Here is a 12,176-nt window from a genome sequence, read left to right on the forward strand (position 1 = left end):
ACCAACATTTCACTAGGTGCAGGGACAGAGACCGTCACCGTCAACTACCTGGGAAAAGCAACAGCAGCCGTCCGTGGGAACCGTCTTTCCAGCCATGTGGTTTACCAAGAACTGTGTCATCGTCTCAGGCTGAGTGAGTACCACCGTGCCGTGAGGCACAGCGCTGCCCCCGCGTCCCTGCACCTCGCCAAGCCCCGCAACGGCCCTGCCTTCCCTCATCCTCCACCTCATCACTGGGCCCCGGGACAGCCACCCCCTACCCACGGAGGGGAGAACTAACAACTTTGCTGCTCCCTGTCACCGCTCCCGGGATCCCCATACAGAGCAGCGGTGGTGTCCACACAATCACCACAACCGTGGGTGGCGTCACGGACAATAAACAATCCCAAAAAACAATCCCCTTTCACTCACGGGCGAGGAGCGCCGCTCGAGTCCCCGGGATCCGGCCCATCGCTCGAGCCACCGAGCAGCAGCAGGCCGCAGCAGCAGCGGCGGCCGGACCCGAGCAGTAGGGAGAGCGCAGCGTCCCCTTCTTCGCCCGCGACAATACTATTAATGTTGTTTCTCACAGCTGCTTTTTCAGGTTTGTTTCGGTCTGGAGCGCAGGCAACTCTTTGTGATAATAAGATTGGTAAACCATATACATGACATAAGAGACGCTTGGACTGCTGTATATAAATCAAATGAGACACAGGAGGCACATGCATCACACGAGGAGCTGGGGACAGGTATATGCCCCCAGCCCCTCCAGTGATGTATATGTTCCAAGCCCCTCTTGTGATGTATATGCCCCAAACCCCTCCTGTGATGTGTATGTCCCCCAGCATCTCCTGTGATGTGTATGTCCCCAGCGTCTCCAATGTGATGTGTATGCTCCATCCCCTCCTGAGATGTATGTGCCCCTAGCATCTCTAATGGGATTTATATATATCACTGGAGGGGCTGGGGGCATACACATTGTAGGACGCTATAGCATATACATCACAAGAGGGGCTGGGGCACAGACATCATTGGGAGGCATAAACATAGCTGTGGGGCACAGACAGCACTGCGGGGGTCACAGACATGACTCGGTGAGCAGATATCAATCAGGGCGCACAGACAACACTAGGGAGCACAGACATTACTGGGGGGGAACAGACATCACTAGCGGGGGAACAACATCAATAGGTAGGCAAAGACAGCCCAAACAGCACTTGCAGAGCACAGGAGCAAATACTTCATTAGGTAGGCACACATCAATGGGAAAAACACAACACTGGGGGTGATACACTGCATTGGGGGGCACACAGCATTGAGGAGCTGGCTACAGCACTGGGGGCTGCACACAGCATTGATTGGGGAGACAGCACTATGGGGCACAATGCACTAGGGGGTGCACACAGCACTTGGGGGGCGCAGCACTTGTGGAGCACAGATATCACTGGGGGGAACACAAACCTGGGGTGATACACAACATTGGGGAGCACACAGCATTTTGGGGCTGCACACTGCACTGGGGGGGCACACACAGCACTAGGGGGGAACACAGCAGTGAGTAGGGGAATAGCATTACAGGGGTCACACAGCACTTGCGGAGCACAGATATCACTAGGGGAACACAAACCTGGGGTGATGCACAGTATTGGGGGGGGGACACAGCTCTGAGGGTTGCACACAATATTGGGAGGGTGGTACACAGAAAGGGGGGGCTCATAGCACTGGATGGTGCTCACAGCACTATAGGGTGGGCACACAGCACCGGAGAGCAGGCACACCGCACCGGAGGGCAGGCACTGGGCACACAGCACCAGAGAGCGGGCACACAGCGCCGGAGGGTGGGCACACATTACTGTAAGCAGTGAAGCTGCTGTGGGACGGAAGCACAGAGCACTAAACCTGCCCACAAAGTAAGTCCTGAGCATGTTGGCACTGGCCAGCATGAGAACCTATTGGTATGCGCAAGCAGTGCATGTTGAGATTTATAGGGCCGGCAAGACTAAGGTGGCGGTCCAAGCACTGCCGCCTCCGCCCCACCCCTAACTTAAAATAATAAAACGTTGTCTTCCTTCAGCCACCATTAGGGGGAGCTTGATGCTTGTTGCGTTGAAGACATTAACAATATCCAGTAAGCTCTTAGGTTCCCCCTAGTGGTGGCTGGGGGGAAAATAGAAATGTATCATTTAATGCCTTTATGACCATTACATTACAAAAAAAGCAACAAATCGATATAAAAATATTTCAACTTTTTTTGTGTATTTCCTACAAACATGATTGTAAGATCCTGAATAAAAACAATTATTTATACATGACTAAATATAATCGTGCACATAGATTCCTTCCTACATAGAAATTGTTGGATTATTTTATGGTCACAGTCTTATTAAAGGGTTTTGTAAGATTTTAGGAAAGTCGGAGAAGGGAATGAAATAGTAAATAAATATAAGTCCCGGTTCTGACGTCTTACCTCTCTACATCTTCTATAAGTCCCGGTTCTGACGTCTTACCTTGCTACATCTTCTATAAGTCCCAGTTCTGACGTCTTACCTCTCTACATCTTCTATAAGTCCTGGTTCTGACGTCTTACCTCTCTACATCTTCTATAAGTCCCGGTTCTGACGTCTTACCTCTCTACATCCTCTATAAGTCCCGGTTCTGACGTCTTAGCTCTCTACATCTTCTATAAGTCCCGGTTCTGACGTCTTACCTCTCTACATCTTCTATAAGTCCCGGTTCTGACATCTTACCTCTCTACATCTTCTATAAGTCCCGGTTCTGACGTCTTACCTCTCTACATCTTCTATAAGTCTTGGTTCTGACGTCTTACCTCTCTACATCTTCTATAAGTCCCGGTTCTGACGTCTTACCTCTACATCTTCTATAAGTCCCGGTTCTGACGTCTTACCTCTCTACATCTTCTATAAGTCTCGGTTCTGACGTCTTACCTCTCTACATCTTCTATAAGTCCCGGTTCTGACGTCTTACCTCTCTACATCTTCTATAAGTCCCGGTTCTGACGTCTTACCTCTCTACATCTTCTATAAGTCCCGGTTCTGACGACTTACCTCGCTACGTCTTCTATAAGTCCCGGTTCTGACGTCTTACCTCGCTACGTCTTCTATAAGTCCCGGTTCTGACGTCTTACCTCTCTACCTCTTCTATAAGTCCCGGTTCTGACGTCTTACCTCTCTACATCTTCTATAAGTCCCGGTTCTGACATCTTACCTCTCTACATCTTCTATAAGTCCTGGTTCTGACGTCTTACCTCTCTACATCTTCTATAAGTCCCGGTTCTGACATCTTACCTCTCTACATCTTCTATAAGTCTCGGTTCTGACGTCTTACCTCTCTACATCTTCTATAAGTCCCGGTTCTGACGTCTTACCTCTCTACATCTTCTATAAGTCCCGGTTCTGACGTCTTACCTCTCTACATCTTCTATAAGTCCCGGTTCTGACGACTTACCTCGCTACGTCTTCTATAAGTCCCGGTTCTGACGTCTTACCTCGCTACGTCTTCTATAAGTCCCGGTTCTGACGTCTTACCTCTCTACCTCTTCTATAAGTCCCGGTTCTGACGTCTTACCTCTCTACATCTTCTATAAGTCCCGGTTCTGACGTCTTACATCTCTACATCTTCTATAAGTCCTGGTTCTGACGTCTTACCTCTCTACATCTTCTATAAGTCTTGGTTCTGACGTCTTACCTCTCTACATCTTCTATAAGTCCCGGTTCTGACGTCTTACCTCTCTACATCTTCTATAAGTCCCGGTTCTGACGTCTTACCTCTCTACATCTTCTATAAGTCTCGGTTCTGACGTCTTACCTCTCTACATCTTCTATAAGTCCCGGTTCTGACGTCTTATCTCTCTACATCTTCTATAAGTCCCGGTTCTGACGTCTTACCTCTCTACATCTTCTATAAGTCCCGGTTCTGACGTCTTACCTCTCTACATCTTCTATAAGTCCCGGTTCTGACGACTTACCTCGCTACGTCTTCTATAAGTCCCGGTTCTGACGTCTTACCTCGCTACGTCTTCTATAAGTCCCGGTTCTGACGTCTTACCTCGCTACGTCTTCTATAAGTCCCGGTTCTGACGTCTTACCTCTCTACCTCTTCTATAAGTCCCGGTTCTGACGTCTTACCTCTCTACCTCTTCCATAAGTCCCGGTTCTGACATCATACCTCTCTACATCTTCTATAAGTCCCGGTTCTGACGTCTTACCTCGCTACGTCTTCTATAAGTCCCGGTTCTGACGTCTTACCTCTCTACATCTTCTATAAGTCCCGGTTCTCACATCTTACCTCTCTACATCTTCTATAAGTCCCGGTTCTGGCGTCTTACGTCTCTACCTCTTCTATAAGTCCCGGTTCTGACGTCTTACCTCTCTACATCCTCTATAAGTCCTGGTTCTGACATCTTACCTCTCTACATCTTCTATAAGTCCCGGTTCTGACGTCTTAGCTCTCTACATCTTCTATAAGTCCCGGTTCTGACGTCTTACCTCTCTACGTCTTCTATAAGTCCCGGTTCTGACGTCTTACCTCTCTACATCTTCTATAAGTCCCGGTTCTGACGTCTTACCTTGCTACGTCTTCTATAAGTCCCGGTTCTGACGTCTTACCTTGCTACATCTTCTATAAGTCCCGGTTCTGACGTCTTACCTCGCTACATCTTCTATAAGTCCCGGTTCTGACGTCTTACCTCTCTACATCTTCTATAAGTCCCGGTTCTGACGTCTTACCTCTCTACATCTTCTATAAGTCCCGGTTCTGACGTCTTACCTCGCTACGTCTTCTATAAGTCCCGGTTCTGACGTCTTACCTCTCTACATCTTCTATAAGTCCCGGTTCTGACGACTTACCTCGCTACGTCTTCTATAAGTCCCGGTTCTGACGTCTTACCTCGCTACGTCTTCTATAAGTCCCGGTTCTGACGTCTTACCTCGCTACGTCTTCTATAAGTCCCGGTTCTGACGTCTTACCTCTCTACCTCTTCTATAAGTCCCGGTTCTGACGTCTTACCTCTCTACCTCTTCTATAAGTCCCGGTTCTGACATCATACCTCTCTACATCTTGTATAAGTCCCGGTTCTGACGTCTTACCTCGCTACGTCTTCTATAAGTCCCGGTTCTGACGTCTTACCTCTCTACATCTTCTATAAGTCCCGGTTCTGACATCTTACCTCTCTACATCTTCTATAAGTCCCGGTTCTGGCGTCTTACGTCTCTACCTCTTCTATAAGTCCCGGTTCTGACGTCTTACCTCTCTACATCCTCTATAAGTCCTGGTTCTGACATCTTACCTCTCTACATCTTCTATAAGTCCCGGTTCTGACGTCTTAGCTCTCTACATCTTCTATAAGTCCCGGTTCTGACGTCTTACCTCTCTACGTCTTCTATAAGTCCCGGTTCTGACGTCTTACCTCTCTACATCTTCTATAAGTCCCGGTTCTGACGTCTTACCTCGCTACGTCTTCTATAAGTCCCGGTTCTGACGTCTTACCTTGCTACATCTTCTATAAGTCCCGGTTCTGACGTCTTACCTCCCTACATCTTCTATAAGTCCCGGTTCTGACGTCTTACCTCTCTACATCTTCTATAAGTCCCGGTTCTGACGTCTTACCTCTCTACATCTTCTATAAGTCTCGGTTCTGACGTCTTACCTCGCTACATCTTCTATAAGTCCCGGTTCTGACATCTTACCTCGCTACATCTTCTATAAGTCCCGGTTCTGACGTCTTACCTCGCTACATCTTCTATAAGTCCCAGTTCTGACGTCTTACCTCTCTACATCTTCTATAAGTCTCGGTTCTGACGTCTTACCTCGCTACATCTTCTATAAGTCCCAGTTCTGACGTCTTACCTCTCTACATCTTCTATAAGTCCCGGCTCTGACATCTTACCTCTCTACATCTTCTATAAGTCCCGGTTCTGACGTCTTAGCTCTCTACATCTTCTATAAGTCCCGGTTCTGACGTCTTACCTCGCTACGTCTTCTATAAGTCCCGGTTCTGACGTCTTACCTCTCTACATCTTCTATAAGTCCCGGTTCTGACGTCTTACCTCTCTACATCTTCTATAAGTCCCGGTTCTGACGTCTTACCTCTCTACATCTTCTATAAGTCCCGGTTCTGACGTCTTACCTCTCTACATCTTCTATAAGTCTCGGTTCTGACGTCTTACCTCGCTACATCTTCTATAAGTCCCGGTTCTGACATCTTACCTTGCTACATCTTCTATAAGTCCCGGTTCTGACGTCTTACCTCGCTACATCTTCTATAAGTCCCGGTTCTGACATCTTACCTCTCTACATCTTCTATAAGTCCCGGTTCTGACGTCTTACCTCTCTACATCTTCTATAAGTCCCGGTTCTGACGTCTTACCTCTCTACATCTTCTATAAGTCCCGGTTCTGACGTCTTATCTCTCTACATCTTCTATAAGTCCCGGTTCTGACGTCTTACCTCTCTACATCTTCTATAAGTCCCGGTTCTGACGTCTTATCTCTCTACATCTTCTATAAGTCCCGGTTCTGACGTCTTACCTCGCTACGTCTTCTATAAGTCCCGGTTCTGACGTCTTACCTCTCTACATCTTCTATAAGTCCCGGTTCTGACGACTTACCTCGCTACGTCTTCTATAAGTCCCGGTTCTGACGTCTTACCTCGCTACGTCTTCTATAAGTCCCGGTTCTGACGTCTTACCTCGCTACGTCTTCTATAAGTCCCGGTTCTGACGTCTTACCTCTCTACCTCTTCTATAAGTCCCGGTTCTGACGTCTTACCTCTCTACGTCTTCTATAAGTCCCGGTTCTGACGTCTTACCTCTCTACATCTTCTATAAGTCCCGGTTCTGACGTCTTACCTCGCTACGTCTTCTATAAGTCCCGGTTCTGACGTCTTACCTCTCTACATCTTCTATAAGTCCCGGTTCTGACGACTTACCTCGCTACGTCTTCTATAAGTCCCGGTTCTGACGTCTTACCTCGCTACGTCTTCTATAAGTCCCGGTTCTGACGTCTTACCTCGCTACGTCTTCTATAAGTCCCGGTTCTGACGTCTTACCTCTCTACCTCTTCTATAAGTCCCGGTTCTGACATCATACCTCTCTACCTCTTCTATAAGTCCCGGTTCTGACGTCTTACCTCGCTACGTCTTCTATAAGTCCCGGTTCTGACGTCTTACCTCTCTACATCTTCTATAAGTCCCGGTTCTGACATCTTACCTCTCTACATCTTCTATAAGTCCCGGTTCTGGCGTCTTACGTCTCTACCTCTTCTATAAGTCCCGGTTCTGACGTCTTACCTCTCTACATCCTCTATAAGTCCTGGTTCTGACATCTTACCTCTCTACATCTTCTATAAGTCCCGGTTCTGACGTCTTAGCTCTCTACATCTTCTATAAGTCCCGGTTCTGACGTCTTACCTCTCTACGTCTTCTATAAGTCCCGGTTCTGACGTCTTACCTCTCTACATCTTCTATAAGTCCCGGTTCTGACGTCTTACCTCGCTACGTCTTCTATAAGTCCCGGTTCTGACGTCTTACCTTGCTACATCTTCTATAAGTCCCGGTTCTGACGTCTTACCTCGCTACATCTTCTATAAGTCCCGGTTCTGACGTCTTACCTCTCTACATCTTCTATAAGTCCCGGTTCTGACGTCTTACCTCTCTACATCTTCTATAAGTCCCGGTTCTGACGTCTTACCTCTCTACATCTTCTATAAGTCTCGGTTCTGACGTCTTACCTCGCTACATCTTCTATAAGTCCCGGTTCTGACATCTTACCTTGCTACATCTTCTATAAGTCCCGGTTCTGACGTCTTACCTCGCTACATCTTCTATAAGTCCCAGTTCTGACGTCTTACCTCTCTACATCTTCTATAAGTCTCGGTTCTGACGTCTTACCTCGCTACATCTTCTATAAGTCCCGGTTCTGACGTCTTACCTCTCTACATCTTCTATAAGTCCCGGCTCTGACGTCTTACCTCTCTACATCTTCTATAAGTCCCGGTTCTGACGTCTTAGCTCTCTACATCTTCTATAAGTCCCGGTTCTGACGTCTTAGCTCTCTACATCTTCTATAAGTCCCGGTTCTGACGTCTTACCTCTCTACGTCTTCTATAAGTCCCGGTTCTGACGTCTTACCTCTCTACATCTTCTATAAGTCCCGGTTCTGACGTCTTACCTCGCTACGTCTTCTATAAGTCCCGGTTCTGACGTCTTACCTTGCTACATCTTCTATAAGTCCCGGTTCTGACGTCTTACCTCGCTACGTCTTCTATAAGTCCCGGTTCTGACGTCTTACCTCTCTACATCTTCTATAAGTCCCGGTTCTGACGTCTTACCTCGCTACGTCTTCTATAAGTCCCGGTTCTGACGTCTTACCTCGCTACGTCTTCTATAAGTCCCGGTTCTGACGTCTTACCTCTCTACATCTTCTATAAGTCCCGGTTCTGACGTCTTACCTCTCTACATCTTCTATAAGTCCCGGTTCTGACGTCTTACCTCTCTACATCTTCTATAAGTCCCGGTTCTGACGTCTTACCTCTCTACATCTTCTATAAGTCTCGGTTCTGACGTCTTACCTCGCTACATCTTCTATAAGTCCCGGTTCTGACATCTTACCTTGCTACATCTTCTATAAGTCCCGGTTCTGACGTCTTACCTCGCTACATCTTCTATAAGTCCCAGTTCTGACGTCTTACCTCTCTACATCTTCTATAAGTCTCGGTTCTGACGTCTTACCTCGCTACATCTTCTATAAGTCCCAGTTCTGACGTCTTACCTCTCTACGTCTTCTATAAGTCCCGGTTCTGACATCTTACCTTGCTACATCTTCTATAAGTCCCGGTTCTGACGTCTTACCTCGCTACATCTTCTATAAGTCCCGGTTCTGACGTCTTACCTCTCTACGTCTTCTATAAGTCCCGGTTCTGACGTCTTACCTCTCTACATCTTCTATAAGTCCCGGTTCTGACGTCTTACCTCGCTACGTCTTCTATAAGTCCCGGTTCTGACGTCTTACCTTGCTACATCTTCTATAAGTCCCGGTTCTGACGTCTTACCTCGCTACGTCTTCTATAAGTCCCGGTTCTGACGTCTTACCTTGCTACATCTTCTATAAGTCCCGGTTCTGACGTCTTACCTCGCTACATCTTCTATAAGTCCCGGTTCTGACGTCTTACCTCTCTACATCTTCTATAAGTCCCGGTTCTGACGTCTTACCTCTCTACATCTTCTATAAGTCTCGGTTCTGACGTCTTACCTCGCTACATCTTCTATAAGTCCCGGTTCTGACATCTTACCTTGCTACATCTTCTATAAGTCCCGGTTCTGACGTCTTACCTCGCTACATCTTCTATAAGTCCCAGTTCTGACGTCTTACCTCTCTACATCTTCTATAAGTCTCGGTTCTGACGTCTTACCTCGCTACATCTTCTATAAGTCCCAGTTCTGACGTCTTACCTCTCTACATCTTCTATAAGTCCCGGCTCTGACATCTTACCTCTCTACATCTTCTATAAGTCCCGGTTCTGACGTCTTAGCTCTCTACATCTTCTATAAGTCCCGGTTCTGACGTCTTACCTCTCTACGTCTTCTTTAAGGCCCGGTTCTGACGTCTTACCTCTCTACATCTTCTATAAGTCCCGGTTCTGACGTCTTACCTCGCTACGTCTTCTAAAAGTCCCGGTTCTGACGTCTTACCTTGCTACATCTTCTATAAGTCCCAGTTCTGACGTCTTACCTCGCTACGTCTTCTATAAGTCCCGGTTCTGACGTCTTACCTTGCTACATCTTCTATAAGTCCCGGTTCTGACGTCTTACCTCGCTACATCTTCTATAAGTCCCGGATCTGACGTCTTACCTCTCTACATCTTCTATAAGTCCCGGTTCTGACGTCTTACCTCTCTACATCTTCTATAAGTCCCGGTTCTGACGTCTTACCTCTCTACATCTTCTATAAGTCCCGGATCTGACGTCTTACCTCTCTACATCTTCTATAAGTCTCGGTTCTGACGTCTTACCTCGCTACATCTTCTATAAGTCCCGGTTCTGACATCTTACCTTGCTACATCTTCTATAAGTCCCGGTTCTGACGTCTTACCTCGCTACATCTTCTATAAGTCCCAGTTCTGACGTCTTACCTCTCTACATCTTCTATAAGTCCCAGTTCTGACGTCTTACCTCTCTACATCTTCTATAAGTCCCGTTCTGACATCTTACCTCGCTTCTCAGTATTCGGTAGATCTTGGGAATTCTTCATCCGCCTTGGCTAATCCGATCACACGTGCGGCTTCATAAAGCAGAACCTTTCTCTTCTTCATGGGACCCCTCCATTCCTCAGCAGTAGTTTGTTTTGATGCAGACGTCCACAGGAGCCGCTGACCTATAAATACTGGATCATGGGACAGTCGGAGACCTTCTCCTGCCCCCGTCACGTGGCTGAGCTATGTTTGGTAACACAATCAGGTGGATTACAGGAGAGGAATTAGAGGAGGCTGCAGATCCCGGGACTCAGGACGCTGCTCCATGTACTAGAAAACCGCAAAAAGAAATGATCTGCAACACTGTGCAGAAACACCAGCTGTGCTCAGCTGTAGATAAGCGCCTTAAAGGGTCCCAATTATGTCTGAAACGCTGAATACAAACATTGTGGTCATTTACTAATGTACAATGTGATCATGATGAATATCCGGGGCTGAGGTGATACGGTGGTTTGTGACCTCCCCCTATACGCTCATCCATAGGGCACTTATCCCCAGACGTCGTAGCGGTCTGCACTTACGTCCAGACGTCGTAGCGGTCTGCACTTACCTGCAGACACGACGTCGTAGCGGTCTGCACTTACCTCCAGACGTCGTAGGGGTCTGCACTTACCACCAGATGTCGTAGGGGTCTGCACTTACCACCAGATGTCGTAGGGGTCTGCACTTACCTCCAGACGTCGTAGCGGTCTGCACTTACCTCCAGACGTCGTAGCGGTCTGCACTTACCTCCAGACGTCGTAGGGGTCTGCACTTACCACCAGATGTCGTAGGGGTCTGCACTTACCTCCAGACGTCGTAGGGGTCTGCACTTACCTCCAGACGTCGTAGCGGTCTGCACTTACCTCCAGACGTCGTAGGGGTCTGCACTTACCACCAGATGTCGTAGCGGTCTGCACTTACCACCAGATGTCGTAGGGGTCTGCACTTACCACCAGATGTCGTAGGGGTCTGCACTTACCACCAGATGTCGTAGGGGTCTGCACTTACCTCCAGATGTTGTAGGGGTCTGCACTTACCACCACATGTCGTAGCAGTCTGCACTCACCCCAGACATCATAGCGGTCTGCACTCACCCCCAGACATCATAGCGGTCTGCACTCACCCCCAGACATCATAGCGGTCTGCACTCACCCCCAGACATCATAGCGGTCTGCACTCGCCCCCAGACATCGTAGCGGTCTGCACTCGCCCCCAGACATCGTAGCGGTCTGCACTCACCCCCAGACATCATAGCGGTCTGCACTCACCCCCAGACATCATAGCGGTCTGCACTCACCCCCAGACATCATAGCGGTCTGCACTCACCCCCAGATATCATAGCGGTCTGCACTCACCCCCAGACATCATAGCGGTCTGCACTCACCCCCAGACATCATAGCGATCTGCACTCGCCCCCAGATGTAATAGCCGTCTGAACTCGCCCCCAGACGTAATAGCCGTCTGCACTCGCCCCCAGACGTCATAGCGGTCTGCACACGCCCCCAAGACGTCATAGCGGTCTGCACTCGCCCCCAAGACGTCACAGCGGTCTGCAATCGCCCCCAGACGTTATAGCGGTCTGCACTTACCCCCAGATGTTATAGCGGTCTACACACACCTCCAGATGTCGTAGCAGTCTGCACTTACCCCCAGACGTCATAGCGGTCTACACTCACCTCCAGATGTCGTAGCGGTCTGCACTTACCTCCAGACGTCGTAGCGGTCTGCACTTACCTCCAGATACGACGTCGTAGGAGTCTGCACTTACCACCAGATGTCGTAGGGGTCTGCACTTACCACCAGATGTCGTAGGGGTCTGCACTTACCACCAGATGTCGTAGGGGTCTGCACTTACCACCAGATGTCGTAGGGGTCTGCACTCACCCCCAGACATCATAGCGGTCTGCACTCGCCCCCAGATGTAATAGCCGTCTGCACTCGCCCCCAGAC

At 48.6% G+C, this 12,176-nt stretch overlaps 1 protein-coding gene across 1 annotated transcript in view; it reads right to left on the minus strand.

Moving 5' to 3' along the window:
* Window positions 1–10,357, minus strand: part of ASB14 (ankyrin repeat and SOCS box containing 14) — a 51,111-nt gene extending 40,754 nt beyond the window's left edge. Inside the window, exon 1 of the mRNA XM_075321325.1 lies at window positions 10,204–10,357. The gene's annotated coding sequence lies outside the window, so the exon portion shown is untranslated. The remainder of the gene's footprint in view (window positions 1–10,203) is intronic.
* Between the last annotated feature and the right edge of the window lie 1,819 nt (window positions 10,358–12,176).

This window comes from Anomaloglossus baeobatrachus, chromosome 8, assembly GCF_048569485.1.
Source record: "Anomaloglossus baeobatrachus isolate aAnoBae1 chromosome 8, aAnoBae1.hap1, whole genome shotgun sequence".
Taxonomy (NCBI): domain Eukaryota; kingdom Metazoa; phylum Chordata; class Amphibia; order Anura; family Aromobatidae; genus Anomaloglossus; species Anomaloglossus baeobatrachus.